Raw genomic sequence first — 26,545 nt, 5'->3', positions numbered from 1 at the left:
CTTTAGCATTTCATAGGTTTCCGTAGCCGTTTTGGCGAGTCTTTGGCAAGAAATTCAGGCAGAATCGCAGATGGTGCTTGACAAGCTGACAAAGAAAGATTTCCAGGGATGCTTCCAGGCTTGGCAGCGGCGGTGGGATCGTTGTGTTCACTCACAGGGGAACTACTTCGAGGGTGATAGATGATTTTAATACCTGAGATAAGTGTACGGGTTTTTATACGCGCAGTCTGGAAACATTCCGATCGCACCTCGTATATGCCAGCAAGTTACGTACGCATTAAAATATCTTCTTCGCACAATGTGCACGCGGAGATGAATGAACACAGGGCTGAAAATGTCTGTCTGTCCATATGATTCAAGTTGGGAACGCCCGGACGGTTTTAGATTAAGTTTCTTGAGAACGCAGTGCCAGCTGAGGCTAGCAAATGAGCAACGAACAGTTCTTCATCCCTGTTCTTCAACTCTTCATCAGGGCTTGGTTCCAATTACGTTTCTCTTTTCTTATCGTCCACATAATCGTCGAAGGGGTAACCGACTTCAAAAATATTTCTGGGTCGCCATTACGATCATCCCAATGTTGCAGGCATTTATCTACACGTCGATATTTGTCGTCCACTTGTTCCAGTGTCTGCTTACAAACCTCGTTTAATGCGGAATCCTGCGCATAAGAGATTTTTGAAATGTTTAATTTGCCACGAAGTACAAAGCTCAGTTCCTCGTCGTCACACTTCAGGGAAGACTTTGTCCTAAGTTCGTCATGTTACTACATTTTCAGTTAGGAAACGTCTCTTTATAAAGATCTGCAAAAAGCAAGCTTGAACAGCGCAGGCTGTTTGTTCCTTCTTGCAAGTAACTGGCTATAAACGGTTCCGTGTGCAATTAGCAACGAGAATTTTATGTTTCCATTGTACAGAGCATAACTTCTCTGGCTTAGCCGTTGACACCCCAAAACAACACGGTAGCAGACTGTAAAAGGGGCGGAGGGGAGGGGGTTCAGACTTAGCGGGTAATTCGGAGCAGCAAGCCAGTTTCTACGCGACGTGGGTGGTCTCAGGGCCCAGCTACAGGCTGCCACAGCTCTCAGCACACGGTTCGACGTGGAATATTTCGGCGGAATGACAGAAACCTTACGTCCGAGGATTACTGTCTTAATCCAGTGTTCGCATGCAAATCACGAGGTCTATAGACTTTCGTATAAATTTATACCCAATCTGGTCGTCCGTACTACGGTGGCGGCACCGAAACGTCCCGCACAAAACGGTGTCAGCACCCGAGACTGCAAGGAAAGGCTCGTGACGTAGGTTCCTGCAATGACTGTCTTCTTCTGGGTCGCAGCGCCGCGCAGTCTGGTAGAAACGTCTACAGACTTCGCGGCGCTGCGACCCACAAGAAGAAGGCCGTCTTCATAGTCGTGGCCATGAGAACCTTAAATCGCACAATTTATTAACAGAGCTGTTCATTAGTGTTTGTCTAATCGCCTGGTGTTCGCTTGCTTTAAGTATAATTGAGGTCTGTCAAAGCAAGATTTCGTATTTCATATTCTTAAGTCAACCCTTTGAAAGGCAGTGGTATCTAATACGACAATTCACCCACAGACTTATTCCGTGGCCTTCAACGTTTGCTCAGAATGAAAAGGGGTTTATTATCGATACATTTTTAAACGACCTATCGTTGTCTCAGAAATATGAAGTGTTTTCTTACAAGTGTGTCCACGCTTAAAACGTTACTTAGATGAATTTCGCTGTGTATTAGGGGCACATCGATCGCCCGAAACACAACACGGTTTTCTATTGCAAATTAAAAAGAAAATGTTGGCGTTCTCGCACCATAACAGATCAGTCACGTGTCCAAATCACCGAAAACATTAACGAATTAACTTAGCTAGCAATAAGTAATGTCCGACAAGCCTTAAGTATAACAAAACATAATATCCGTTCTGATTAATTAACCCTTTGAAGCCGAAGATCGTCTGAATATTATTTATGAATTCAGTCCGTACCGCGAAGAAAACACTACACCTCACCATTACGAAAATCAGCTGGTTAACCCTTTGAAGCCGAAGCTCGTCTTCATAATATTTACGAATCCAGACCGTACCGCGAAGAAAACACTTCACTTAACCATTAGAAGTCGAATCAGGCGGTACCACATAAGATTTAACAAAAGAACATCCCGGTCAAAGCCTTAAAAGAGATTTTGACACTCAAAATTCCAGTTAAAAATGTTTGGAAATGTCGCTGGTATGGAATGTAGGGTTAGTTTCTCAGAAGAAATGTGGTTCATAAATCACAAGCTTAATCTTACAGCCAATCTTCGCAAAATTACGCACAGGTACGCTTTGTAGTGAGTGACATGTGCAGTCGGTAGAAGGTCTTGGAACGTAGAACGTGTCTTGCGCCATGGAGTAAATCTCACTTGTCCCTCCCCCCCCGCCCGCCAGCTACACCAAAACTCTCGCTTGCCCCATTCCAGTGCCCCGACTCCTTAGTTGGGGGATCAGATGCCCCTGCACTACGCAGGACAATCGAACACAGAAAATAAACGGGCACGTGCAATAAAGTTTCATTTTATGAGACGGATAGCTGTTTCCTGTGGCAAGTGTAGGTGTTACAGTCGCCGTTAAAACCTTCAAGACTACGGGAGGACTTCAACCTCCCTCTCTCCTCCATACTGCTAGCTGTGCTACGCTGCGAGGTCTGAGCTGTCTTCACTCGCCTGAACTCCAACCCAATTAAGAAGCCAACTGAGGGCACACTCTTGCACAAGGGCAAGACATAGTCCCGAGCTACGTCGTACCATTCCCTCGTAAGGAACGCACTGCTGCAATTCGTAAACAGTGCTTTAAAGCCAAAACGATGCGGAGGGGGAGGGGGGGCTTACATTAACGGGAATTTTGCCGTGGCAGAAGGCGTCAACTACTCAAAATACGAGCTTTTGTTCCTGCTAATGGGAGATTTTCCCATCAGGCAACTTTTCCTTCTTGAAAAGGATTTTGGTTGGATGGTTCTCCGGGATTTGAATCCAGAAATGTTGGGATCGCTTTGGCTGAAGGCCTCCATGATTGGGGAAGGCGGGCCGTGTGCCTTATGAATTACGCCCTGTCATTTGCCTTACAACTGAGAAAATACACGGAAAACCTCAGGCAGGGCAGCAGAGTGGTCAGACCACTCGTTACGCCGGCTTGGTCGTCTCTTCAGGGACATCCTCGGCTGGCCTGCTGAACATCAGGCCCCCTCGGTCGCCCACGGGTGACCTCAGTCAGCCCTCGATCGGCACAAGTGTCGTCTTAGTTGCCGAACTAAGTAAGGGATTCCCCGCATCAGCTAATTATGAGTCGAAGCTCTCGGTCAGTGCTCTGATGTGGTCGGCGAAGAGCGGGATCCCCAAATCCTCGTGAATTTGCCTGTCACCAACGTAGCAAGGCGCGTTATTCGCAATGCGAAGACGCTTGCAGCTTCCGGACGGGGCTGCAGGCAGCTGTCCTCCACATCGGGCATTCGTAATCCATGGCAAGACGGATAAGCTGATTGTATACCATCACGTCGCTTCTGACGGACAGACCGTTTCTCCTGTTAACGAAGGAGCCAAGCAAGCCAACGGTTGCCACTGAAACCGAATATAGTTCAGTTTTACGATCATCGTTTCTGCAGCTTCTCGACGCCGTCCAACTCTCTCTCGCTCTGTGGATTAGTTTCGCTTCCGGCGGATTTTCCTGCTAACAAATCCGCGAGAGTTTCAGCTGGGGTCACAGTGCACCTAATGAGGTCGTTGGCTCCTTCCAGGAGTCTTTGCGTGAGGAATTAATTTTCTCCATTGATCTACTTCTTACGCGCCCAGAATAAGCGCGGCAGCAAAGATTCCTGCCTACTGCTTCAGTGTTATCACGAATTGTCCGAAGATTAGCTTTTATGAGTACAAGAGCGTGTTCGAGACCACAAGTGATGGTTCATAAGATAAGAGCAAACAGGTTAGTTTGGCGGTTAGTTCTGGTCGTAGACCGGAGGACAGCCGTTGCATCCGACGTTTCGCATAGTTTTCCTTGGTTGCTCCTAGCAACTGATGTAGTAGATCATTAGTATTCCTTAACAATCCTTCTCCAATGCAGTGTAAGTGTCAACCACATTTATAAATACGTAATATAAGAGTACCGCCACGGTGGTCTAGCGGTCAGAACACTAGCCTTGTAAGCCTGGGGTCCCGGGTTCAATTCCCGGTGGTGCTCAAATTTATAACTTGTGTTGGGCAAGGCCGTGGTCTAGGCATCACGGAGTTTTCCTCCGGGGGCTTCCCCGGTTTCTCCGTGGCATCCCAACAATTACTCCACTCACACACACAGAAGAAGGCAATGGCAAACCACTTCTGATCATCTCTGCCAAGAATGTATATATGTATGAGCAGGTCCCTGACAACCTGAAGAGGTTGGAAGGATCCTGTTCATAATATATGGACCTGTCGTCAGACAGAACACTACAAATAAAAAAAATATAAGAGTTGCAGACTTCACTGAGCTACATATTTCGTTTTTGAAAACAGCCTTTGTCGAGCGAGAGTCGTTTTCCAGAAGATCGATACAGTTTAATCTGGTCGTGTGACGAGACGTGTAAAATCGCAAGGAACACATTAAAAAAACAGGGTTTCAGCTGCACTCTGAGCTCAGAGAAATTACGAATATTGTAACTGAGATGTGTAGTTCTTTAGGCGTCCAAGGCCACAGAAATAACTGAGTCCTCAGGGTAATGGCAGATCGCCCATACAGACTCCCGTCTGTCGATCAACGATTTTCCTGTGCTGTGAGCAGACCAGTGTTCCGGACTTCCGCGCTACCATTTCTACCATCGCCAGGAGCAAGTTGTCCTTGAACAGGAGAGCAGCGGCACGTGGACCGCGATTTCTCCGGCCACTTTGCAGAGGAACTTCCGAAATACACAAAATTATTTCGAGCTACAGAAGTCCCGACGCTCTCCTAGGGCCTTCTGCAGATTTACTTGTCTCATGGAGCGCACGTAATGTTTGTTACACGCCGTGAACAATTCGATACCCAGGCCCTGGACTCTTTTGAGGCCTCTCACGACATCACCGAGTGCGTTGTTGGTAAGTGAATGATAACCACGTAGCTCATTCGAAACGACATTTTCTCGAGTCCGTGGTTGCATCAAGTCGAAGGTCACGTGATTTTCAATGACGAAATGGCGCCGAGAGGGGAAAACGGAAAACAAGAAATGCGTGTACTTTCTAATTCTGGGTTTAAGGGAACAATGAAGTGGCAGGCAAGACGAAAAACAGATTTAACAGATTATTCTGCGACTCGTCCCGACCCACCTTTCGGATACCCCAAGTCAATTGGCGAGACGAGACACGACAATTCTGGTGGCAGGACACTGAGACCTCTGTCTCTCTAATTGTTTCGTTGGGCGCCGTGCAGGTCCTCAGGACGTGCAGACCACCCAACGCGCTTCAAGGAAGAACAGGATTTGGGAGCCAGTAAACACTTTCACTGTGATTCATTATCGATTAACATCCACCAACTGACACATTCGTCATCGTTATACTGACGTCATGTCAGAGGTCACTGAAGCAAGATGGCGATGTAGTTAGTTTCACATGTCACATTCATCTCAGGCAAGTGGACGAATACCGCGTGTTCCACAAGTCCAATGCATTTATTTTATACAAACACAACAAATGCCGAAGTGAAATGTGGCGTCTGATGTGACAGGAATCGTGTCGATTAATTAAGCTCATAAGCGAGTGAAATATTTACTTAAGGTCCTATTTAGGCTGAAATATTGCGCATCACGAAAGGGGGGGGGGTCTTAATAAAATGATAAATGTCAAAGAAAGCGTAGATCAGCGTTAATCGCCTACCCCAACAAAACATTTGACGACTCTAGCTGCAATGATGCATTGAATATTCGACAAGGAAGCCAAATATACATTTCGCTGGACTCCCATGTTGCAAAAAGGTGAAACTTACAAAATTTGTTTATTTCTATCACGTCACAAAATATGAGGTGCCCTCGTCTTTTCGTTCACAATTCAGAAGATCCCTTGCAGCAAATTTGTGACGTTTTCTTCAAACGAACCCTAACTGATTGTTACAACACCGGGTGTAACCTCGAAATGGCTCCCTCAATTACTATCGTGCGACAACCAGTAGCAAATAATTCAGCTCTGGCCCTCAAAATGCGAACGACCGGCCTGGGAAGAAACTTAGGAAATATTGCGTGCATATTTTCAGGGAACAAAACCGTCTCAATTTAGGAGCCATTTCTCGCGTCTGGCGTTTGATTATTTTTTCCCACAACCGTACATACAAGCTAACGCATGAGAAACATGAAATGAGCACAATAATTTTGATCGGGAACTCTGGACGGAAATAAAATTTGACAGAAACAGGTAAAGATAATGTGTCTTAAAATTCAGTGTGGGCTAAACTAAAGTCGGTAACGAAACTTCTGGTTGTATAAAAGACGGAAAATTTATGTCTAGATTATACGAGGTGCGATCGAAAGGTTTCAAGACTGCGCGTATAAAAACCCGTACACTTATCTCAGGTATTAAATTCATCTATCACCCTCGAAGTAGTTCCCCTGGGAGTGAACACAACGATCCCAGCGCCGCTGCCAAGCCTGGAAGCATCCCTGGAAATCTTTCTTTGTCAGCCAGTCAAGCACCATCTGCGATTCTGCCTGAATCTCTTCTATCGTCTCAAATCTCCTTCCCTTTAGCTGAATTTTCATCTTTGGGAAGAGGAAGAAGTCACACGGAGCTTAGAAAGGAAGTTGGGGTCGGTTCTTGCAAGATCTTTGAGCTCCTGACAAACAAGAAGTCGATTCTGCTTCTGGTCCTCAGACAGGATGCGTCGCATGTGGAGTTCTTCCTTTAGAATCAGCTGACAGGTCCCATAGCCTATCCCAACAATGTCGCACAAGTCGTTGATGGTACGACGTCGATCTTCGTGAATGGCCTGCCGAATCTTCGTAACATTTTCGGGCGTTGTGCTCGAAGATAATCGTCCAGAACTCTCGTCATCATCGACAGAGGTTCGGCCATTTTTAAAACGTGAATGCCACACAAAAGTTTGTGCACGACCCATTGCGGACTCCCCAAATGCTTGCTTTAGCATTTCATAGGTTTCCGTAGCCGTTTAGGCGAGTCTTTGGCAAAATTTGATGCACACGCCATTCCGAAATCGCAGGAGGGTCGGTGTAATGCACTACCAAAACGCCCGTAACTAAGAAACAAATGCTAATTCGATGATGCCGGCTGGCACACTGATTCACTATGAATGTAGGCCGCACCCCCTAGCGGCAGAAGCTCGTACTACATCCGGTTCGCCCTCTATTGACACAGTCTAGAAACTTTCCGATCGCACCTCGTACAATCACGAGAGTGCAAGATAGACGAGTACTTTGGTCCCCGTGCAAAGAGCGGCGTGTCTTTTCGCCAGCACTGAGAGTTTCGTTCACTTCAGCATCATTACTGGCAGCATTAGCACCGAGAGCGAGAGCCAACAATTTGTAGGTCACGTGACTTCTAAAACAAAAATTCGCGCGCTCGCACACGCACACACAGTGACCACTCTTTCTGAGAACCTTAAGGGATTTATTTATTTGTTACCGAAGCAGACTGTAGCAGTTGTAACGTCAAAGGTTCGCTGCGTCGCCACTTTCAGTTCATCAGATTTTAACTACGGTACAAAAACTTAGATCTATTTCCATACCACATTTTTAACTCCTGGTTCCAATAGGTCATCAGATGTCGCTATCAAGTCCAATTCTAAACACAGGTCATTTATTATTTGCCCTGACAGAGAGAGAAGCTGTCCAATTACAGGACGCTTCCAGTGTACCGAAAACACGCTTGCCTTACGAAGAATAAACGAAAAATGAAAAAAATAACTTCACATTTCTCAATGCAGTACGCTCAAAATAATGTGGAAATGCATTTGGTATACAGCGTGTTCCACGAATCCCCTGTTGTACGGGGCAACGAGTTGCACTTTTCGTCTCGGGCAAGCCGTCGCCACGCCGAACCCTCCACATCGACAAGAAAGCAAAAGCCCTGGGCGACCATGCCACGCTGACGTGACGGCGGAAGCGATCGGGAAGGAGATGGGCATGCTATAAGAAATTCGGTGCAAATCTGAAACAAATCTTCCCTTTCTTCAATGTTTCGTGCTGTGACAAACAGCAGAGATTTCCCGCGGCCCTGGACTTACAGGCACTCCGTATAGTAACGGTAATAATAATAATAATATTAGACAAAGTGTGAAAGCTGCCGACTTATTACAAAAGAGAAGTGGCCAGATGATGTCTTGAACGTCGATTACCCAGAGGATGACAGTCTTTTCGGAAGTTTCATATTCTAAATAACAGTCAGACTGAAAACAGTTTTTTTTTATTTCTAAGCAATGGCGTGTTCTTGAATTTTGAAGCATTTCTCGTGTCATAAGGGAAGTGAAGATTACTCAAATTTCCTTTCCTGATATTAAAATATACTTGTTCGAGGATTGCCCTGTTATCTGAAACTTCATTTACAGTTGCATAAACAAAAGCTTCTTCACTAATAAAACAGAATTATATAACTGAATTCCTGTACCGAATTTATATTTGATATTTTTATGCGGTGTACCGACATATCTCTCCAACAAAATACGACAATCTCTGCTCATTTGTTCTGTTCGATTTTGACATGATTTACGTACAGGAGACCAAATGATTGAAGAAAAGGTCATGAAGTGATTGAAACACCCAAATCTATTCTATCTTGAGTAATTGAAACACAAAGTTCACAGTGTTTCTGCATACCATATATTTTTTGAGCAGTTCCGTCAAAAAATGTGTATTTTACCGCAGTAGGCCACTGCAAAATTCGATTGCGCGGTGAGGTCGCCCGCCCTGCGGCCCGCAGGCACCACGCCATTCAAAGGCAAGATTCCCCGCAGCAGAGGGCAGTGCTGTGTCCTGTCACCCTGTCTTTCCGCAAGATGGATGACAGTGTTTGCTTTACTTCTCATATCTCGCTGTAAATTTGATTGATGGAGGCTGCTTAATGATATTGCCTCTGAGAGGAGAATGGCTTTGTTATCGTAACGTAATTAAGTGGAACGTTCTGCGTGGGTGGTACTTCGAAGTTCTGCGTCTGCAGGGCAGAGTGACCTTTGTCCCAAACCATTACGTGCAGGATGGGCCGTGTAATAGAAAGATGTGAGGACAAATGCTAGGCGAAGCCCTGTCTCGAACGAAGCCTGCAAATGACACTTACCCTTACCTGAAAACTGTATCTGATCCTGAAAACGTGTGTCAGAGACCAACGAAATGTTACCAGGAAAGCAGAGCGCGGTAGAAGAATGGGCGCCAAGACAGAAGTTATTTATTTCGGACAGGATGTCACAAAAACGAAGCCAGAGCCCCGAGAAACCATCCTGGACACTGACGATGGCTCGAAAACTAAGTACGACAGAAAATGACACATCACAGAGGCGACTGAGGCGCTTTGTGCAGGAGGCCACCGGCATCTCGAAATCGTCAGCAGCCGAAGAGACGAGTGTGCGAAGGGACATCTTTTCTAACGCCTCTCACAGCACCGAAGAATTTAAGTTCATGGCCGATATTAAGACAAAAAAAGCCTGAGGACAACGTGTCCTACGTTCTGCATTTGAATGTCGCCTGGGGCCTCGGAAGAGATGCAGACGATAGGAAATTAAGAAGCTGGGGTGAAGTTTAAACCAATGAGCACTTTTATTCACATGATAACTCGGTGACAACAAACGAATCTGAGGATTAGAATGAAGGACAGCGGGATTAAAGTCCACACTGCCTGCAACTTTCGAGGAAGATGGCGCAGCTGTCGTGAAAACAAATCGAGGACCGGTATGTTTTATTAAATTTAATTTTAATTTTATTTTACTTATACACTCTACTATTTATTTACTTCCATCATTTTGTTTTCTATATTACTCCATATTTATTAATGTTTTATTTAAATCATTGCTTTACAGACTAATATTGAACATCAGATGAACCACGCCATATAAAAAACAATACCTTCGTTCTAATATATAAGAGTAATCTGATAAGAACATTTCAATAAACTGCATAACATTGTAAATGATTGTAATTCGAGTTTTAAATTTACCAATCTAATTTATACCTGAGGACGGTTAAATATAACCGAAACATGTCGTAAGAGACGTTCCAATTTGTAAATCGATCATTCGATGCGAAACGTGAAATGATATTTTAAATATTTTAAATATTTTATATTTTATTATCTTATTAAAAATGTGATTTGACGGAAAACATTAAAATATTAACCTAATTCACAATATGACCTTAGAGGACGCAGGCTAAATGTATCGATATCTCGCAATGCAACCGATACCGCGAAACGAGAATCTGGCTACTGCAGGCCTGAAATTAACGCGAATGATCTTTCTTTGAAGATCTTTTCAACGACACCTTTACAATTGTGCAAGTTACACAGTGTATAATTACAGAGCAAGAAAACAGTCGCGGCTTGTACAGGGATGTCCCATCCCACGGTTTGCTGAAGTAACTGAGGAAAAATCACAATAAATGTGTCAGTGTCGTCGGTTTCCATGGAGATTCCAACGCAGGAGCAGATGTGAAATTCTGTTCCGGAGAATACGAAACTGCGAGCCAGTCGTTGGCATTCAGTGAGGTTGAGGTCTAGGACAGCTCCTAATAAAACCCCGTTACAGCGGCCACAGGGAAGGCCTGCAATCTACATTCATCGCATCAGTTTTGCCCAATAAAATATCTAGAATTTCTGGTATTCAGTTAAAAGGGGTCGGGTATTGCACAAACGGAAATTTTTGACACCGCGAAAAGTGTTCTTAATAGCTATTGGACAAAAGTGTGACGAAGAGGCCGTAATCCTTATCAACAAAATAGCTGATTTACGAACGCTGGTGTCGGAATATCGTCTGTGACTTAACAGCTTCCTCCCGAAACGACACATTCAGACCTAAATGAAAACTGCACGTGAGTCTTTAAATCTCTAGCATTGCACATGTTATTATGTTATGGCATATTTTGGTAAAATTAAAACAGATTTCCCAAATTCCTTCACCATAGTCGAAGGTGGATATTATCCGGATTGTTGAGTCCCGTAATAAGGTAAGGGTGTACCAAACGTTTCAGAGGACCTTGCTGCCTCCATCTATCAGACTACACGGTGTTGCAACCCAGAAGACAGCCATCATCAGACTCACCGTCGTGAGAACCTCAAATCCTACTTTCCCTACATAGTACTCGATCGTCCTTAAAGTTTGATAGTTGCTTAGCTGGCCAACGAAAGCCTAAAATGAACCCTCTGCTCAGTCAGTTCAAACTATTTTTATTTAGTGTTCTGTCTGACGACAGGTCCATATGAACAGATCCTTCCATCCTTTTCTCGGACTGGGACCTGTTCATATACGTTCTTGGCAGATGATCCAGAAGTGGTTTGCCATTGCCTTCTTCTGTGTGTGAATGGAGTAATTGTTGGGATGCCACGGAGAAACCGGGGAAGCCCCCGGAGGAAAACTCCGTGTTGCCTAGACCACGGCCTTGCCCAACACAAGTTATAAATTCGGGCACCGCCGGGAATGGAACCCGAGACCCAAGGATTACAAGGCCAGCGTTCTAACCGCTAGGCTATTTATTTATTTAGTGTTCTGTCTGACGACAGGTCCATATGAACAGATCCTTCCATCCTTTTCTCGGACTGGGACCTGTTCATATACGTTCTTGGCAGATGATCCAGAAGTGGTTTGCCATTGCCTTCTTCTGCGTGTGAAAGGAGTAATTGTTGGGATGCCACAGAGAAACCGGGGAAGCCCCCGGAGGAAAACTCCGTGTTGCCTAGACCACGGCCTTGCCCAACACAAGTTATAAATTCGAACCCGAGACCCCAGGATTACAAGGCCAGCGTTCTAACCGCTAGACCACCTCATCTTATTATTATTTAGTGTTCTGTCTGACGACAGGTCCATATGAACAGGATCCTTCGATCCTTTTCTCGGACTGGGACCTGTTCATATACGTTCTTGGCAGATGATCCAGAAGTGGTTTGCCATTGCCTTCTTCTGTGTGTGAATGGAGATACAATTTTAGTTCCTAGTTCAAACTAGGAACTAAAATTGTATTTCTTGTTGCTTCATGCCCTCAGAATCGTCTTTAATTCAATCCCCCCGTCATGCGCTAGTGTGAAGTTCAACACTGCCTCTTTGTATTTCCTTAAACATAACCCTCAGGGGGTAAGCAAACGCCAATTAAACAGACAAGCATTGACTGATATTTAAGACACGGTCTTATCGTGTTGAGATTGCAATGGCGTTATGGCAAGAGAGAGGCTTTTCCTATCAGCGACCATTGAGGCTGCCCGTTCAGATACGTCGCGATCCAAGAGACCTTGGTTTTATAGGGCACAGAGATAGAGAGAGAGACAGTTCCGCGAGAAGCGTGACCGAAGCGATTCAAGATGCCGTGAAGGCTGGCTGCTACGAGATGGCGAGCCTTGAGGAGCGTTCACACGCACCTCTGCACGGCATTTGTTTGTCATCTGACATCCACACGCCTTCATGCTCTTTGTTTACGATTAATTTTAATATTATCACTCCACTTACGCCTAGGTATCATCTTCCCTTGACATTTTCCGACTAAATTTCGTGCTGACTTCTCATGTCTCCCACACAGCTATTCATTTCCCCTCATAATATTGGGACCACGAGCAGAGATGTGGTTTCAATACAAATTTAAATGATGCTGGGACACGTGCTTAACCTGAGACATATGGAGGCTGTGTCCACTGATATACAGAGCGCTTTCCTGAAATATGTAGAACGTGTTAACGAATTACGAACTGTTGCGCGCTTAAGTGAATTAAGTTGCAAAATGCCGAACTCACGAGAGGTGGCCGGCCAATGTGAATGAGCCTTTGGCACGACAGTTGAAACAAAAACAAAGAAAGATGAAAAGTTTCCCTTGGCCTCCTGCAGCCAGCCTCCCGCTCCGATCTTGAATTTGCTTCGACTAATCGCTCTGAATGGCCGCGTAATGAGAGCAGGACCACCCACGGAGTGGCCGGATGCTGCTGACACCTACCGATAGACATACGAGTTTACGATCTCAAACTAGAGAAAATAAATAATATAAATATGCGATGCCTTCGCCATAATTGGCATTTGTGTTCTTGCCAAGAGACGTCTTCAATAAAACTAGTGTTTTACCTTACACGAGAAAAATGAGAATTATTCTTATAGTTGACAATGAAGTACGATTTACGAGTGTCGGCTTTTAGACTTAGGGTTACACACGTTAATTATGGGGAGAATTAGGACAGATGACCCTGTCATCGTTTCATAAGTGCCAACGGTTCACGTTTTATCATCCCTTGGCGTTCCACAACCGTCAAACTACGTAAACGCGCTAAACGTTATTAAGCCTTCGACCACAAACGTGTCTGACCTCCAGACTGTAAATAAATGCAAAATTACTTATAATTAACGAAAACTGAATACGGGAATACAACGTAAAATGGCGTGCACCGAAGTTCTCCTTCAAATAATCCTGGTGAGTGTCTTCGGGACACTGCTCCCTGAAATTTATCCCCACAAGACGACAAAATACACACTTCAACGTCGGTCTGTCGGCCTGCATTTCTTATCTCCGCGACCACTGAAAACTTTCCCCACGAAATTAATTTGGTTCGTAACAGTCATATATTACTTCCTGACCGCAAAACACGCGAAGCTCGAAACGTCTCATCGAGAAAATAAATTATGACTCATTTAAAACACAGATGTCATGAAATACGAGGTGCGATCGGAAGGTTTCCAGACTGCGCGTATAAAAACCCGTACACTTATCTCAGGTATTAAATTCATCCATCACCCTCGAAGTAGTTCCCCTGGGAGTGAACACAACGATCCCAGCGCCGCTGCCAAGCCTGGAAGCATCCCTGGAAATCTTTCTTTGTCAGCCTGTCAAGCACCATCTGCGATTCTGCCTGAATCTCTTGCCAAAGACTCGCCAAAACGGCTACGGAAACCTATGAAATGCTAAAGCAAGCATTTGGGGAGTCCGCAATGGGTCGTGCACAAACTTTTGTGTGGCATTCACGTTTTAAAAATGCCCGAACCTCTGTCGATGATGACGAGCGTTCTGGACGACCATCTTCGAGCACAACGTCCGAAAATGTTACGAAGATTCGGCAGGCCATTCACGAAGATCGACGTCGTACCATCAACGACTTGTGCGACATTGTTGGGATAGGCTATGGGACCTGTCAGCTGATTCTAAAGGAAGAACTCCACATGCGACGCATCATGACAACGCGCCAGCGCACACCGCCCTCAAAGTTCGGCAGTTTTTGGCCTCAAACACCGTGGCCGTCATCCCGCACCCTCCTTAGCTCCGTGTGACTTCTTCCTCTTCCCAAAGATGAAAATTCAGCTAAAGGGAAGGAGATTTGAGACGATAGAAGAGATTCAGGCAGAATCGCAGATGGTGCTTGACAGGCTGACACGTAAGCCTGTGTACAGAATCTTATTTCGCCCATTTTAAAATAATGAGAGGCGGTCTTTACCAAACGCATAGCACACTTTCCCGCTGGTATTCCAGGTTTTGGCGAAAACAAGTACGACCTGACGTGGTACTCCTAAGACAACAACGAGAACACTGCGTTCTATAAAAGAGCAAATGAACACATCAAACGTGGCAATGGAGGCCGGCAGTTCGTTTCGGAGCGTCTCTACATGTTGACGGGGCGACAGGTGGTGACCGGTGTGGGCTTACACAGCGTGCTCACTGATAAACCGGAAGACAGCCGTCACTTCCATGGTCCTAGCAGGAGCTGCACTGCCCACTGCCAAGCTCAACAAAGCTTCCCCGATACGAGTCACGTATTACTCTAAAAACTCTGCCTGCCTTTGTTTTGCGACGTTCTGACAATGTCCCTGTACACTCAGAACCTATACCGTCTAAGAAAGTTGGAATTCACCAGAATAAATTCGTCTAGAGGAACTTCCGAGACTTTGCTTCATTCATTTTCACTGAACTCTTCTTCCGTACGGGGGTTCCGTCTGTTGACACCGTCCTTCTCAATCATCTCATAATTTAAAGTCGCATGGGGCAATGTCAGGCGAACCTGGTGGCCACAGAACACGCGTTGCTATGCTTTCAGTAATGCGCCTTCCACATCCGCCAGACAATCGTCTGCGGTGTGGGCACGAGCTGCTGAATCCTGCTGAAGCAACGCACGAGTCCAGTTAAATGAGGGTCAACCTCATGAAATGGCTCCAAGAACCAGTTGCAGAAATTAATCCTGCCACCAGGGTCACGCGGTTGTAAGACATGGACTACGGTGTCCTTGCGCGCCCGACGTTTCAGCAGCTTCGTCGTCGCTTAGGCTGCCGACGATTTCCAGACGCCGGTCACTTGTGAAAGGCGTCTCTGTGATTTATGTAGCGTGTGTTCGAACCCAGCCCTTATTTCGCCTAGTTTCTCGGTTAGCACACTGCGCCTTTAACAGGATTCTTGTCTAGAAGTAACCCAGTAGACCTGACTTTGTTGATACGTTCATGGCTGTAACTGTGATCTCGGGAAATATAAGACAGAAATTTCTTCGACAGTTTCTGGCGCAACGAAATTCAACACACGACCCATAACCAAAACACGCCGTTCAACAGCATATCGAACCACATCGGCCCACACAACGACAATCAGGATTTGACCCGATGTTGGACACAGCTGTGTTTCCGTTGCTCCTAGCGCTTGGCGATGACTCGTGCAGCTCCTGCCGCGAACTGGGAAGTGACAATTGAGTTCCGGTTCAATGAGTGAAGGCGACGGATGGCGGCCATTATACCGGAAGTACAACATAGACGAAGTCTTCGGAATTTTAGTGGAACATTACTTAATTTCGTGCTGGATGTTTGCCAAATACCTGGGGGAACACGAAACGCGCTCAATTACTCAAATTTGCTGTTCGCGTTTTGCAAAAACTGCCTTCATAACACAGACTTCTTTTAATAGATTGTAGTGATGTATCCTCTTCCGGACGCTTCATATTTGTGGGGACGTTCGATTTGTTAGAAGTGTAAATGGAATACATTTTTGGATCATTTCGGCATAGGATTTGCAAAATTGTTGCAAGTGAGACAGCAAGCGCCCTTGCAGTGGGCCCCGGCGACAGGTGTTTCTTTGCAGTCCTCTCGATGTCTCGGTGAACATTTCGGCTCTCTCCCGCGTTGTAGCGGCGTGCGGTCTGGTAAAGGTCTGTCAACCTTTCAGAGGTCCTTGCTGCCTCCATCAGGAGGATATTTAGTAAAATCCTGCAAATTTAAATGAAGCAGACAACATCCAGCGTAACCGCTCTGACGATTCAGAAAGCAGGCTACTCTGAAACGTCGGGAAACGTCTATGAGACTATACGGAGCGCCGACCCAGAAGTCACCTTCATACTCCGCCACGATAACCTGACGGACGGACAGACTAAGGGGCACGATTTCCCAGTTTAGATTTATTTTCATCTCTGCATAGAAGACCGGTGTTTCTGGCGCACGGCAGAAACAAGACAGACTCGGAAGACAGAAGAAGCGTTCGAACTGGGAAGGAAACACGCGTAGCAGCTACACGGGACCGCTTTCAAATTACTTCATCTCGCTTAATTGAAACATTGTCGGCCTCCTTTATGATTCTCTGCGGTCCCTTTGATGGCGAAGTCCGCGGGATGGCAGAGCAGGATATTAAGACGCCTATGAACCCACATGAATTTAACGGACATTCCAGTGTTACATTCACTAGCAGATGGACACAGGGGACACGGCTGTTCCGCACGGTCCAGGGCGCCGATCACACGTCAACACAAACGTCGCAAGATGAGGGACTCCTGTAGCCTGGGACACTAACTACGCGTTTTCCAGAACCGTCTTCCGCCATTTCGCGTGCCAGACAGTCCCCGATGTTCATTTAATGCTATTATTTCATATCAAAACGACGCTAAAGAAAACATTCATCTTTACGATCAATTACATAATTTTTATCGTCAAAATATTTTAAATAAACGGTAGCATTTAAATCCAATGTTTTCTGTCGTTTCGACGAAACCTGAATCTAGAGAGACGCTTTAAATTTTGAGACACTAAAAGGATATCTACCGATTTTCTGCGTAGGGTGTTGACACTCGCCTTTTGTTTTGTTTAAAGAAATGTCTTTAGAAGTGCGAGACGAGTCTTAAGGATTTTATTTTTTCCTTTACCGAAGTCCACGAGAACGCCTCTAAGTTTTAAAACCTTGTATCAGCGCATCTGAACTTAAAACCGATAAATGTTTTCGGTTCGCCAAGAATGTTATCTTCTGAAAGATGCAAGGGAACTGAGAACAGACTCGTTTCCAGGAAACGGTTGAAGAAACACTAAACCTTTCGAGACACTTTTATTATCTCTGCTTAGAACTTTACAGCCTGTTATTAGCTGTAGTTTCAGTTAACCTAACAAGACTGAGAAATTTACATTAGCCACTGCTGTTTCGAAATACTTTACAGTCGTTGGAAGTTGAAGAAGTCTCGTAAAGTTCGTGGGTTCGTTTTCCTTGGAATGGTGTACGCGCGTTTCTAAATACTTCTGGAAGTTTTTCGGTGACTTCAGACAATTAATATTCAGTCAAACTGCGCTGCTGGTTTATCGTCGCGGTAAACATACGGGGCGTGTCTTCAATGAAGTCTTTGTTCTTCGGTTTGTACCTCACAACACGATCACGTCAGCTACTTCCTGACTGTTGACCAAAGACGCCATTTATAGTCTAACGCGCACAATTGCAAGGCGGATTACGAGGCAATCTTTTCGTTCCTTCTGAGCCAATCGGTACTTATCCTAGAGGCAACAGGAGTCACTTTGCCATAAAATTCGTTTGGGGTGGGTCCCGTTCGAACCTCACTTCCAGCGGCGGAAATAGCTAATTGCATCTCCAGACTGATTAAGAAATCCAATTCAAGGAAGTCCTTCGTGAGAAGTGAGGTAGTAGTCTCTCTCAGATTGTCAAGAAATTCTTCACGAAGTCAAAAAGGTTCTGATTTCCTGCGATTTGAGGTTCTCGCTGCGTTGTTGCGCCATTTACTCCTGTAGACGTTTACCATTATTTCGGATATGTGCTTGCCGCCTCCATCACAAGGGCGATCGCCTAATCTACCAGACTGCACGGCACACCAACCAAAAGACAGCCATCTTCTTTGCCGCGCTCAGAAATCCATCCACTGGACCCTGTCCACATTGTCTCACACTCTGTATCTTTAAGATACGCCCTCATAAAGGCACGCTTCAACCTGCAGTTTTCCCGAAGGACTCGCAATGCGCGACGCTGTTTTCGTAAGCTAAGAACACGTCTCGCGCACCTTCCATCGATCTCTACCTGAGTTTCTTCACATTTTCCGTCATGAACCCCTCATAATGTTCAGCGGCATGACGAGAGGTCAGGAGAGCTTGTGGGCCGCTCCACATCCAGACGTGAGGTAATTTGTTCTACTCTCCTTCATGGTAACGGAGACTAGTCCTTCTCGAAACACAGCGTCCATTCCGACAAACTGCACAAAACTAAGTCTCTAACTCCACGGAGTACACCCATTTTTGAAAAGCTCATATTACGCTCTACTAATCAAGACATTTCCCACTTTTCACGGGACTCGAAGGTCCAGGACCGCAGTCACAAGATCCCGTCAGCAATCCTTGAATGTTCCCTTTTTATATCGAGCTTCGGGGGTTGGGACGACACAATTAAAATATTACCATCTCTAGACAAACACGACATCAACACTGCGATCCACTTGCTGTAACTCCGATACGGCGCCACCTTTACCCCAAAAAACTGCGATCAAATAATTCCGGTCCAGTCCGTTGTTTTACTCAGATACATGTGGCAGGGAGTCTTCAGCAACAGCGAAGTCGTCATTTATTCTAGTAACGAAAGTTTGCACGTCGGGTGCAGGCGTATAATCGCCTTAATCTTCGGGTACCATCATTGGTTTTGGGCAAATGCGCTGTTGAACAGTTCTCAGTGCCACGCTGAAAGAATCATCAGGAGTTCTCCAGAACAAACAAACGAATCTACCGGCCATTTCGCTTTGTCAAGAACTTCAAACCGCTTCACCAGCTTCGGATACTTGCACTCGCCTTCATATCATGTGCGGCACATCTTCTGTAGTCGCAGGAACAGTTAAGCGGAACCCAACAGGGACATGTGAAGACCGACCGACCGGCTTACAGTCCGCCACTGGCTCCCTGCATCCACGCTTACGTCTTGGCACTTCGCCGTTTCCCTCTGGGGCTGTGTGAGAGGCGGTTAAGTGTGCATATCGAAGATATTGTCCTCTGCAGGTAAACGTGTTGCGGTAAGCTGATCCCCCATCGAAGGCGCGGTGTGATGGACCCACACTAAACTTTTATTTAAATTAATATGTTGTTCCTTAATAGGCCTAAATGAAATGCACATTTAGAAATCCGTGGAAACAATTCTCGTTATTAGATCTGCCTTTAAGTTAAACAAGCGAAAATCCCTTGACAGATTTTCACAAATATTTGCACTATACGACGATCGTTAAGTGCAATTTTCATTCGTTGTGCTTGATTAAGCTCAGGGACAACTTCAACGATGACTCGTCATCGCGGAGATAAACATCTGTCCTGACGTCTGTTCCTTGGGGCCACTGTTTGGCGCCACGGCTTCGATAAGGAAGACTGGCTCACGAAAATCCATAAGATTCTCATTATGGATAAGCGACTACGTCATTTCTTCATACTTGAGGCTTATTTCAAGCAAATTCCAGGCGAAGAGGAAAAAACCACAAACAAAACACGGCAATAGAGCCGTGAGAGGAGGAAACTTCAACGAATGTAACATCTTGCGGCAAGGAAAATCTCTCGCCACAAGCCCGATGGTTTATTGCCGTGTTCACAGCAGTGGCGCCTTTTCTGAGCCACTTGAAACCAGCTCATATGAGACCATGTCTTTGAGATCATTTTAATATTATCCTCCCACATGAACCAAGGTCTACCTCCTAAGGCGTCTTTTTTTCCCCCCTTTCATTTAGATCATGGGTGGCCAACCCGCGGCCCGCATGTGGCCCGCCTTAAACATTTTTCCGGCCCGCGAGATTCATCACACTTTTACAAAATGTACGCTTAGTATCATTATTATTATATTATCTATGTTTACATGTAAGAATAATAGTAAACACAATAATAATAACTCATTATATTTCAATTTTTCACTCAAAAAAAATGTCTATAGTGTATCTAAATCTAATATGTGGATATATAATTTTATATGTGGCCCGCGGAGTTATGATGCATTTCCAAAGTGGCCCGAAAGATCATTTGGGTTGGCCACCCCTGATTTAGATCATTCTGAACATTGAATGCACGGGACGTTTCGGTAGAATTTTCGCACAAACACATTTTAATTAGCCTGAACAGTTTCATTGGCAGAAAAACATCAAAACATCGGGAAAATTCGAAAAGAATCCTGTAATAAACTGAATATTTTTAAAATAGATACGTCTCATATCTCTTCAAGAAGAACTCCATGCTCACAGAACAGCAAAGTCCCCCGTGCCTTTTCTCCGTCACTCGGGTCTCCCTCCTTCTGTGTGACCGTCAAACCGTCACACTTCCCCGCCACAGCCAACTTTGGCTCTTTGAAGATGCCTGGCAGGAGGAGGAGGGGGTACCATTCATAGACCACCCACGATGGCGGAAATCCTAGGGTTTGTGGGCGCGAAGTTAAAAAGAGCTTCCCCCCTCCTGTCATTCCGTCCGTCTGTCCGCTCGACCACCCAGGGAGCCTCGTGTTAAGAGCGCGAGGACCACACAAGACGCCACGTTGCAGCTCGCAGACACAAGGGCCTAACCGACTGCCGTCTCTGCATGCAAATGGCGGCCGGCAGGAAGCAGAACCGATGGTCCTCGCCTTTACGAAAACCGAAGTTCGTCCCCGTGCACACAAAATCGCATATCCTTCTTTTATTGTATTATCTACGCCTAGTTTTCGCGACTGATCGCTTCTGTTGAGGCTTTTAGTCCAACATTTCTACAAGCAGCTCATTGTTTTTGCAGTGGAACCCAACTTGTTCCATGGTAAGACATTGTGTCCGATGTCGAACATTCCGGTATCTATTGCGTGCCATTATCAGAATATAATTATTTATACACCGCCACGATGGTCTAGCGGTCAGAACACTAGCCTTGTAATCCTGGGGTCCCAGGTTCAATTCCCGGTGATGCCCGAACTTATAACTTGTGATGGGCAAGGCCGTGGTCTAGGCAACACGGAGTTTTCCTACGGGGGCTTCCCCGGTTTCTCCGTGGCATCCCAACAATTACTCCTTTCACACACAGAAGAAGGCAATGGCAAACCACTTGTGGATCATCTGCCAAGAACGTATATGAACAGGTCCCAGTCCGAGAAAAGCATGGAAGGATCCTGTTCATACGGACCTGTCGTCAGACAGAACACTAAATAATAATAAGATGAGGTGGTCTAGCGGTTAGAACGCTGGCCTTGTAATCCTGGGGTCTCGGGTTCCATTCCCGGCGGTGCCCGAATTTATAACTTGTGTTGGGCAAGGCCGTGGTCTAGGCAACACGGAGTTTTCTTCCGGGGGCTTCCCCGGTTTCTCCGTGGCATCCCAACAATTACTCCATTCACACACAGAAGAAGGCAATGGCAAACCACTTCTGGATCATCTGCCAAGAACGTATATGAACACGTCCGAGTCCGAGAAAAGGATGGAAGGATCCTGTTCATATGGACCTGTCGTCAGACAGAACACTAATAATAAATAATAATAAGTATTTATACCCCAGACGTGCGGACCGGGATGTTTCTTACTTTGTCATATTTTATTACAAGAAACTCGGTTTGGCTGCAAAAAATGATTAAAATCTCGCCACATACAACGCAACGGTATCTCTCAAGTATCCACGCGTTCTGCATATCCAGCCCCTCTCATACTCGTTCGGTTCGCGACAGGACCTTTGGCTCTGTGGTCGCTTGCGAGTCGTAGCGCTTCGCCATTCTTCCCGCGTCACATAAATCGAGAGCTGACACAAGTTAATTGCTTTCTTTTTGCGTACAATTCACATTTTCGAAACCTGGTGTCGCTAAGATCCACTTTAATATTATATTTCGTCTGCTACAAGATATTCCAAGTGACCATCTTGAATGAGGCAAATTTCACGATAGGTTTGCAGCAGACGGGGTAAGAATGACGATGTTTTCAATCGCTCCTGAACAAACAAGGCAAAGAAGCTTGTAGAAACTACTAACAAATTAACAAACAATATCACGGGCCTCGTTAAAAATGGTCTCGGGCCGGACGCTCAAGACTTGCTCGCAGCTTCGTGGCCGCGCAGTCAGTCGGCTCTGTGAACCGGGGTTCAATTCGCTTCGAGCGGAAGAAATTCTTCTAGTCATCGCCTCTGCGTCCAGACTGGCTCCAGGGCTCACTTCGCATCCTATCCGATAGACGCAGTGGTAAAGCGACCGGACCTCGTCACAAGGCTCATTGGCGAACGAGTGCGGGGCAAGACACCGAAAAGGCTCGCGCTTAATCAGTGCGTTGCCTAGGTACGAGGTGCGATCGGAAAGTTTCAAGACTGCGCGTATAAAAACCCGTACACTTATCTCAGGTATTAAATTCATCCATCACCCTCGAAGTAGTTCCCCTGGGAGTGAACACAACGATCCCAGCGCCGCTGCCAAGCCTGGAAGCATCCCTGGAAATCTTTCTTTGTCAGCCTGTCAAGCACCATCTGCGATTCTGCCTGAATCTCTTCTATCGTCTCAAATTCCCTTCCCTTTAGCTGAATTTTCATCTTTGGGAAGAGGAAGAAGTCACACGGAGCTTAGAAAGGAAGTTGGGGTCGGTTCTTGCAAGATCTTTGAGCTCCGGACAAACGAGAAGTCGATTCTGCTTCTGGTCCTCAGACAGGATGCGTCGCATGTGGAGTTCTTTCTTTAGAATCAGCTGACAGGTCCCATAGCCTATCCCAACAATGTCGCACAAGTCGTTGATGGTACGACGTCGATCTTCGTGAATGGCCTGCCGAATCTTCGTAACATTTTCGGGCGTTGTGCTCGAAGATGATCGTCCAGAACTCTCGTCATCATCGACAGAGGTTCGGCCATTTTTAAAACGTGAATGCCACACAAAAGTTTGTGCACGACCCATTGCGGACTCCCCAAATGCTTGCTTTAGCATTTCATAGGTTTCCGTAGCCGTTTAGGCGAGTCTTTGGCAAAATTTGATGCACACGCCATTCCGAAATCGCAGGAGGGTCGGTGTAATGCACTACCAAAACGCCCGTAACTAAGAAACAAATGCTAATTCGATGATGCCGGCTGGCACACTGATTCACTATGAATGTAGGCCGCACCCCCTAAAGGCAGAAGCTCGTACTACATCCGGTTCGCCCTCTATTGACACAGTCTAGAAACTTTCTGATCGCACCTCGTATGTTGCACCCCTGCGAAAGAAAGCTTCTGAGGGGCGTTTAATACATGACGTCGCAGGATGTCCGGAAAAAAACCCCCGCTTTGTCAAGAATTACTTTACGTCAGGTTAGCGCTGTCAAACAGAAACACGTGATCTGTTCTGCCGTGATGCGTACTACGAGCAAGCAGGTAGCTGCTTATGCTCATACTTGCAGCCGTCAGAACCTGCAATCTCACCTACACATACAAAGTTCGTATTAAAATTGGATATGAGCTGTTTCAAACCTTTTCAAAAAGAGACACGGAGACACTGGACACAAGAATTCGTGCGTCTCCGAAAGGGGTAAGCTGTGGGCTGGGACCGCATCCTGGTGATGTGCGTCTGTCTCCAATTTAGTTCCAGAAGGTGACCTGTCACTTGATAATATTACTGCCGAAGCCGCGAGGTCTCTGACACACTCGCCGCTCAAAGTGTTCGCGAAGATTTGGGTAACAAGATCTGTGCTGCTCCTTCACGAGCAGTGGACCTGCGGTTTGTGGTCCTCCTGGCTATAGACGAGCGGCTCAGGCGTCGCAGGTGTCTCGGTCACCCAAAGGTCCCAAACGCCGACCAGTCACACCCGCGCTGTGGTCACCCACTTCTTTTCCCCACCAGGCCGAGGCAAAGGGCTGACATTAAAGAGAAGTAGCGGGCAACTCAAATGAATTATTCCCAGTGTAAACACAGGAAGCGACTGCCGTCCCCAGTAGCAAACAAAGGAAAGTAGACCAATTAAGATGGGACTCTATCTCCGTCTTCAGGTTCCTACACAGTTGGGCCCACTAGATAGAGCTAATCCCTATCTCCGGACTTTTTCCTTGGATATTATCCATCGTCTAGTAAATATAAAACGTAAAACGACGTTTCGGAGATGGGACTCTATCTCCGTCTTCAGGTTCCTACACAGTTGGGCCCACTAGATAGAGCTAATCCCTATCTCCGGACTTTTTCCTTGGATATTATCCATCGTCTAGTAAATATAAAACGTAAAACGACGTTTCGGAGATGGGACTCTATCTCCGTCTTCAGGTTCCTACACAGTTGGGCCCACTAGATAGAGCGGAGATAGGGATTAGCTCTATCTAGTGGGCCCAACTGTGTAGGAACCTGAAGACGGAGATATAGTCCCATCTCCGAAACGTCGTTTTACGTTTTATATTTACTAGACGATGGATAATATCCAAGAAAATTTTTATTCAATTGACTCTTCACCATCGTCAAAAAGTAGACCAGATTCAAGTTTGTAAATTATCTGGCAAGCGTCGGGTCGGGTGAAGGCAATTTCCACAGGCGTCGAAACAAAATCTGGGAAACAACACGAAAATACAATTTCCATCCCCCCCCCCCCCCCCCCCCCCCCCAGACGGAAGGAATTCTTGCTTCTTTAGATCCAACTTCGGCCACTAGATCACAGCACCCCAAAGTCCACCTTACGAATATCCTCGTCCGTCGTTTTTTAATCACCGCTCGCAGAATATTCAGAAGTATAAGATCTTTACGTCGTGCGGATGACGTAACAACCTCCACATCGGATTTAGTGTCAATCCGTCCAGAGCAGGATCGAATGGGCAATACACGGACGGACACGATCGGCCCATTACGCGTTCTCCCTATGCACTTCATGCAAAGAACGCGCGATAATAACGAAAGTAAATGAATTGCTAAGTGCGGAAATGGCGTCAGAAGTCGTCATCCAGGGTTCCCTAATGGCCTGCAGTGGGCACGCCCTCCTCTGCTTCCGCAATATTACCACGTTTAAATGTCGAGACTTTGGCTGCTGAATTTCTAGCAGCCGCACGTAGCAAGATTACGCCAACATTGAGAAATCGTAATTTTTATTATGTAAGACCGATAAACGTGTTTGCGCAAGCTGACAACAGATAAATGAATACCGGTTTAGAGAAAATGTTCACAGGAATTTCTTCAATGTGACAATCGAAAGAATGCCAACGGTCTGCATTCTTTGCAGTGCTCCGTTTGCTCATGACCCACACCGGCGTCTCATTTAACTGTGAAAAATTGCGCTTTTTCTCGTATAACGCAAATAAAATATTGATGACACAGGATTTACCACGTTTCAATTGAAAGACGTGTAACCATACCACAGTCCTCAAGTATAATTTCGGACGGAATATGAATGCTTTCGAAAAAACGTGTCGTCACATTTAATCTTCTTTCCTTGGACAGTCAGCCTATTTATTTATTTATTTATTTATTTAGTGTTCTATCTGACGACAGGTCCATATGAACAGGATCCTTCCATCCTTTTCTCGGACTGGGACCTGTTCATATACGTTCTTGGCAGATGATCCAGAAGTGGTTTGCCATTGCCTTCTTCTGTGTGTGAATGGAGTAATTGTTGGGATGCCACGGAGAAACCGGGGAAGCCCCCGGAGGAAAACTAGTCCACGGCCTTGCCCAACACAAGTTATAAATTCGGGCACCGCCGGGAATTGAACCCGGGACCCCAGGATTACAAGGCCAGCGTTCTAACCGCTAGACCACCTCATCTTATTATTATTTAGTGTTCTGTCTGACGACAGGTCCATATGAACAGGATCCTTCAATCCTTTTCTCGGACTGGGACCTGTTCATATACGTTCTTGGCAGATGATCCAGAAGTGGTTTGCCATTGCCTTCTTCTGTGTGTGAATGGGATGCCACGGAGAAACCGGGGAAGCCCCCGGAGGAAAACTCCGTGTTGCCTAGACCACGGCCTTGCCCAACACAAGTTATAAATTCGGGCACCGCCGGGAATCGAACCCGAGACCCCAGGATTACAAGGCCAGCGTTCTAACCGCTAGACCACCGTGGCTATACAGTCAGCCTACAAATGCAAAAAAAAACTGAGACAACATTTTACAAAGACTCGCATTATGGTAGGAAGCTGGATGAAATTCTTGACTGGGAGATTGACAGCAGGAACATCGTAGGCGGAAAAGGGCAAAGATGAAGTCAAGAGTTCAGAGAAGAAAAAACTATTGTTCGATCAGAAGCAACTCTCTCCTGA

The 26,545-nt window shown here is 45.9% G+C and overlaps 1 long non-coding RNA gene across 2 annotated transcripts in view; it reads right to left on the bottom strand.

Moving 5' to 3' along the window:
* Window positions 1–221: 221 nt before the first annotated feature.
* LOC110839575 (uncharacterized) overlaps window positions 222–26,545 on the bottom strand; it is a 31,909-nt gene continuing 5,585 nt past the window's right edge. Inside the window, exon 3 of one of the 2 annotated variants that reach the window (XR_002546536.2) lies at window positions 222–658. This is a non-coding gene — a long non-coding RNA (uncharacterized LOC110839575). Of the gene's footprint in view, window positions 659–15,752; window positions 16,343–26,545 lie in introns of those variants that run through there. The other variant, XR_002546534.2, reaches the window with a different exon arrangement.

Source organism: Zootermopsis nevadensis, unplaced genomic scaffold (genome assembly GCF_977971745.1).
Source record: "Zootermopsis nevadensis isolate Lab colony 2312 unplaced genomic scaffold, Znev_1.0 Znev_ptg000003l, whole genome shotgun sequence".
NCBI lineage: Eukaryota > Metazoa > Arthropoda > Insecta > Blattodea > Termopsidae > Zootermopsis > Zootermopsis nevadensis.
Note: the sequence above shows the minus strand (reverse complement) of the source record. Positions and strands in the feature narration are given on the sequence as shown.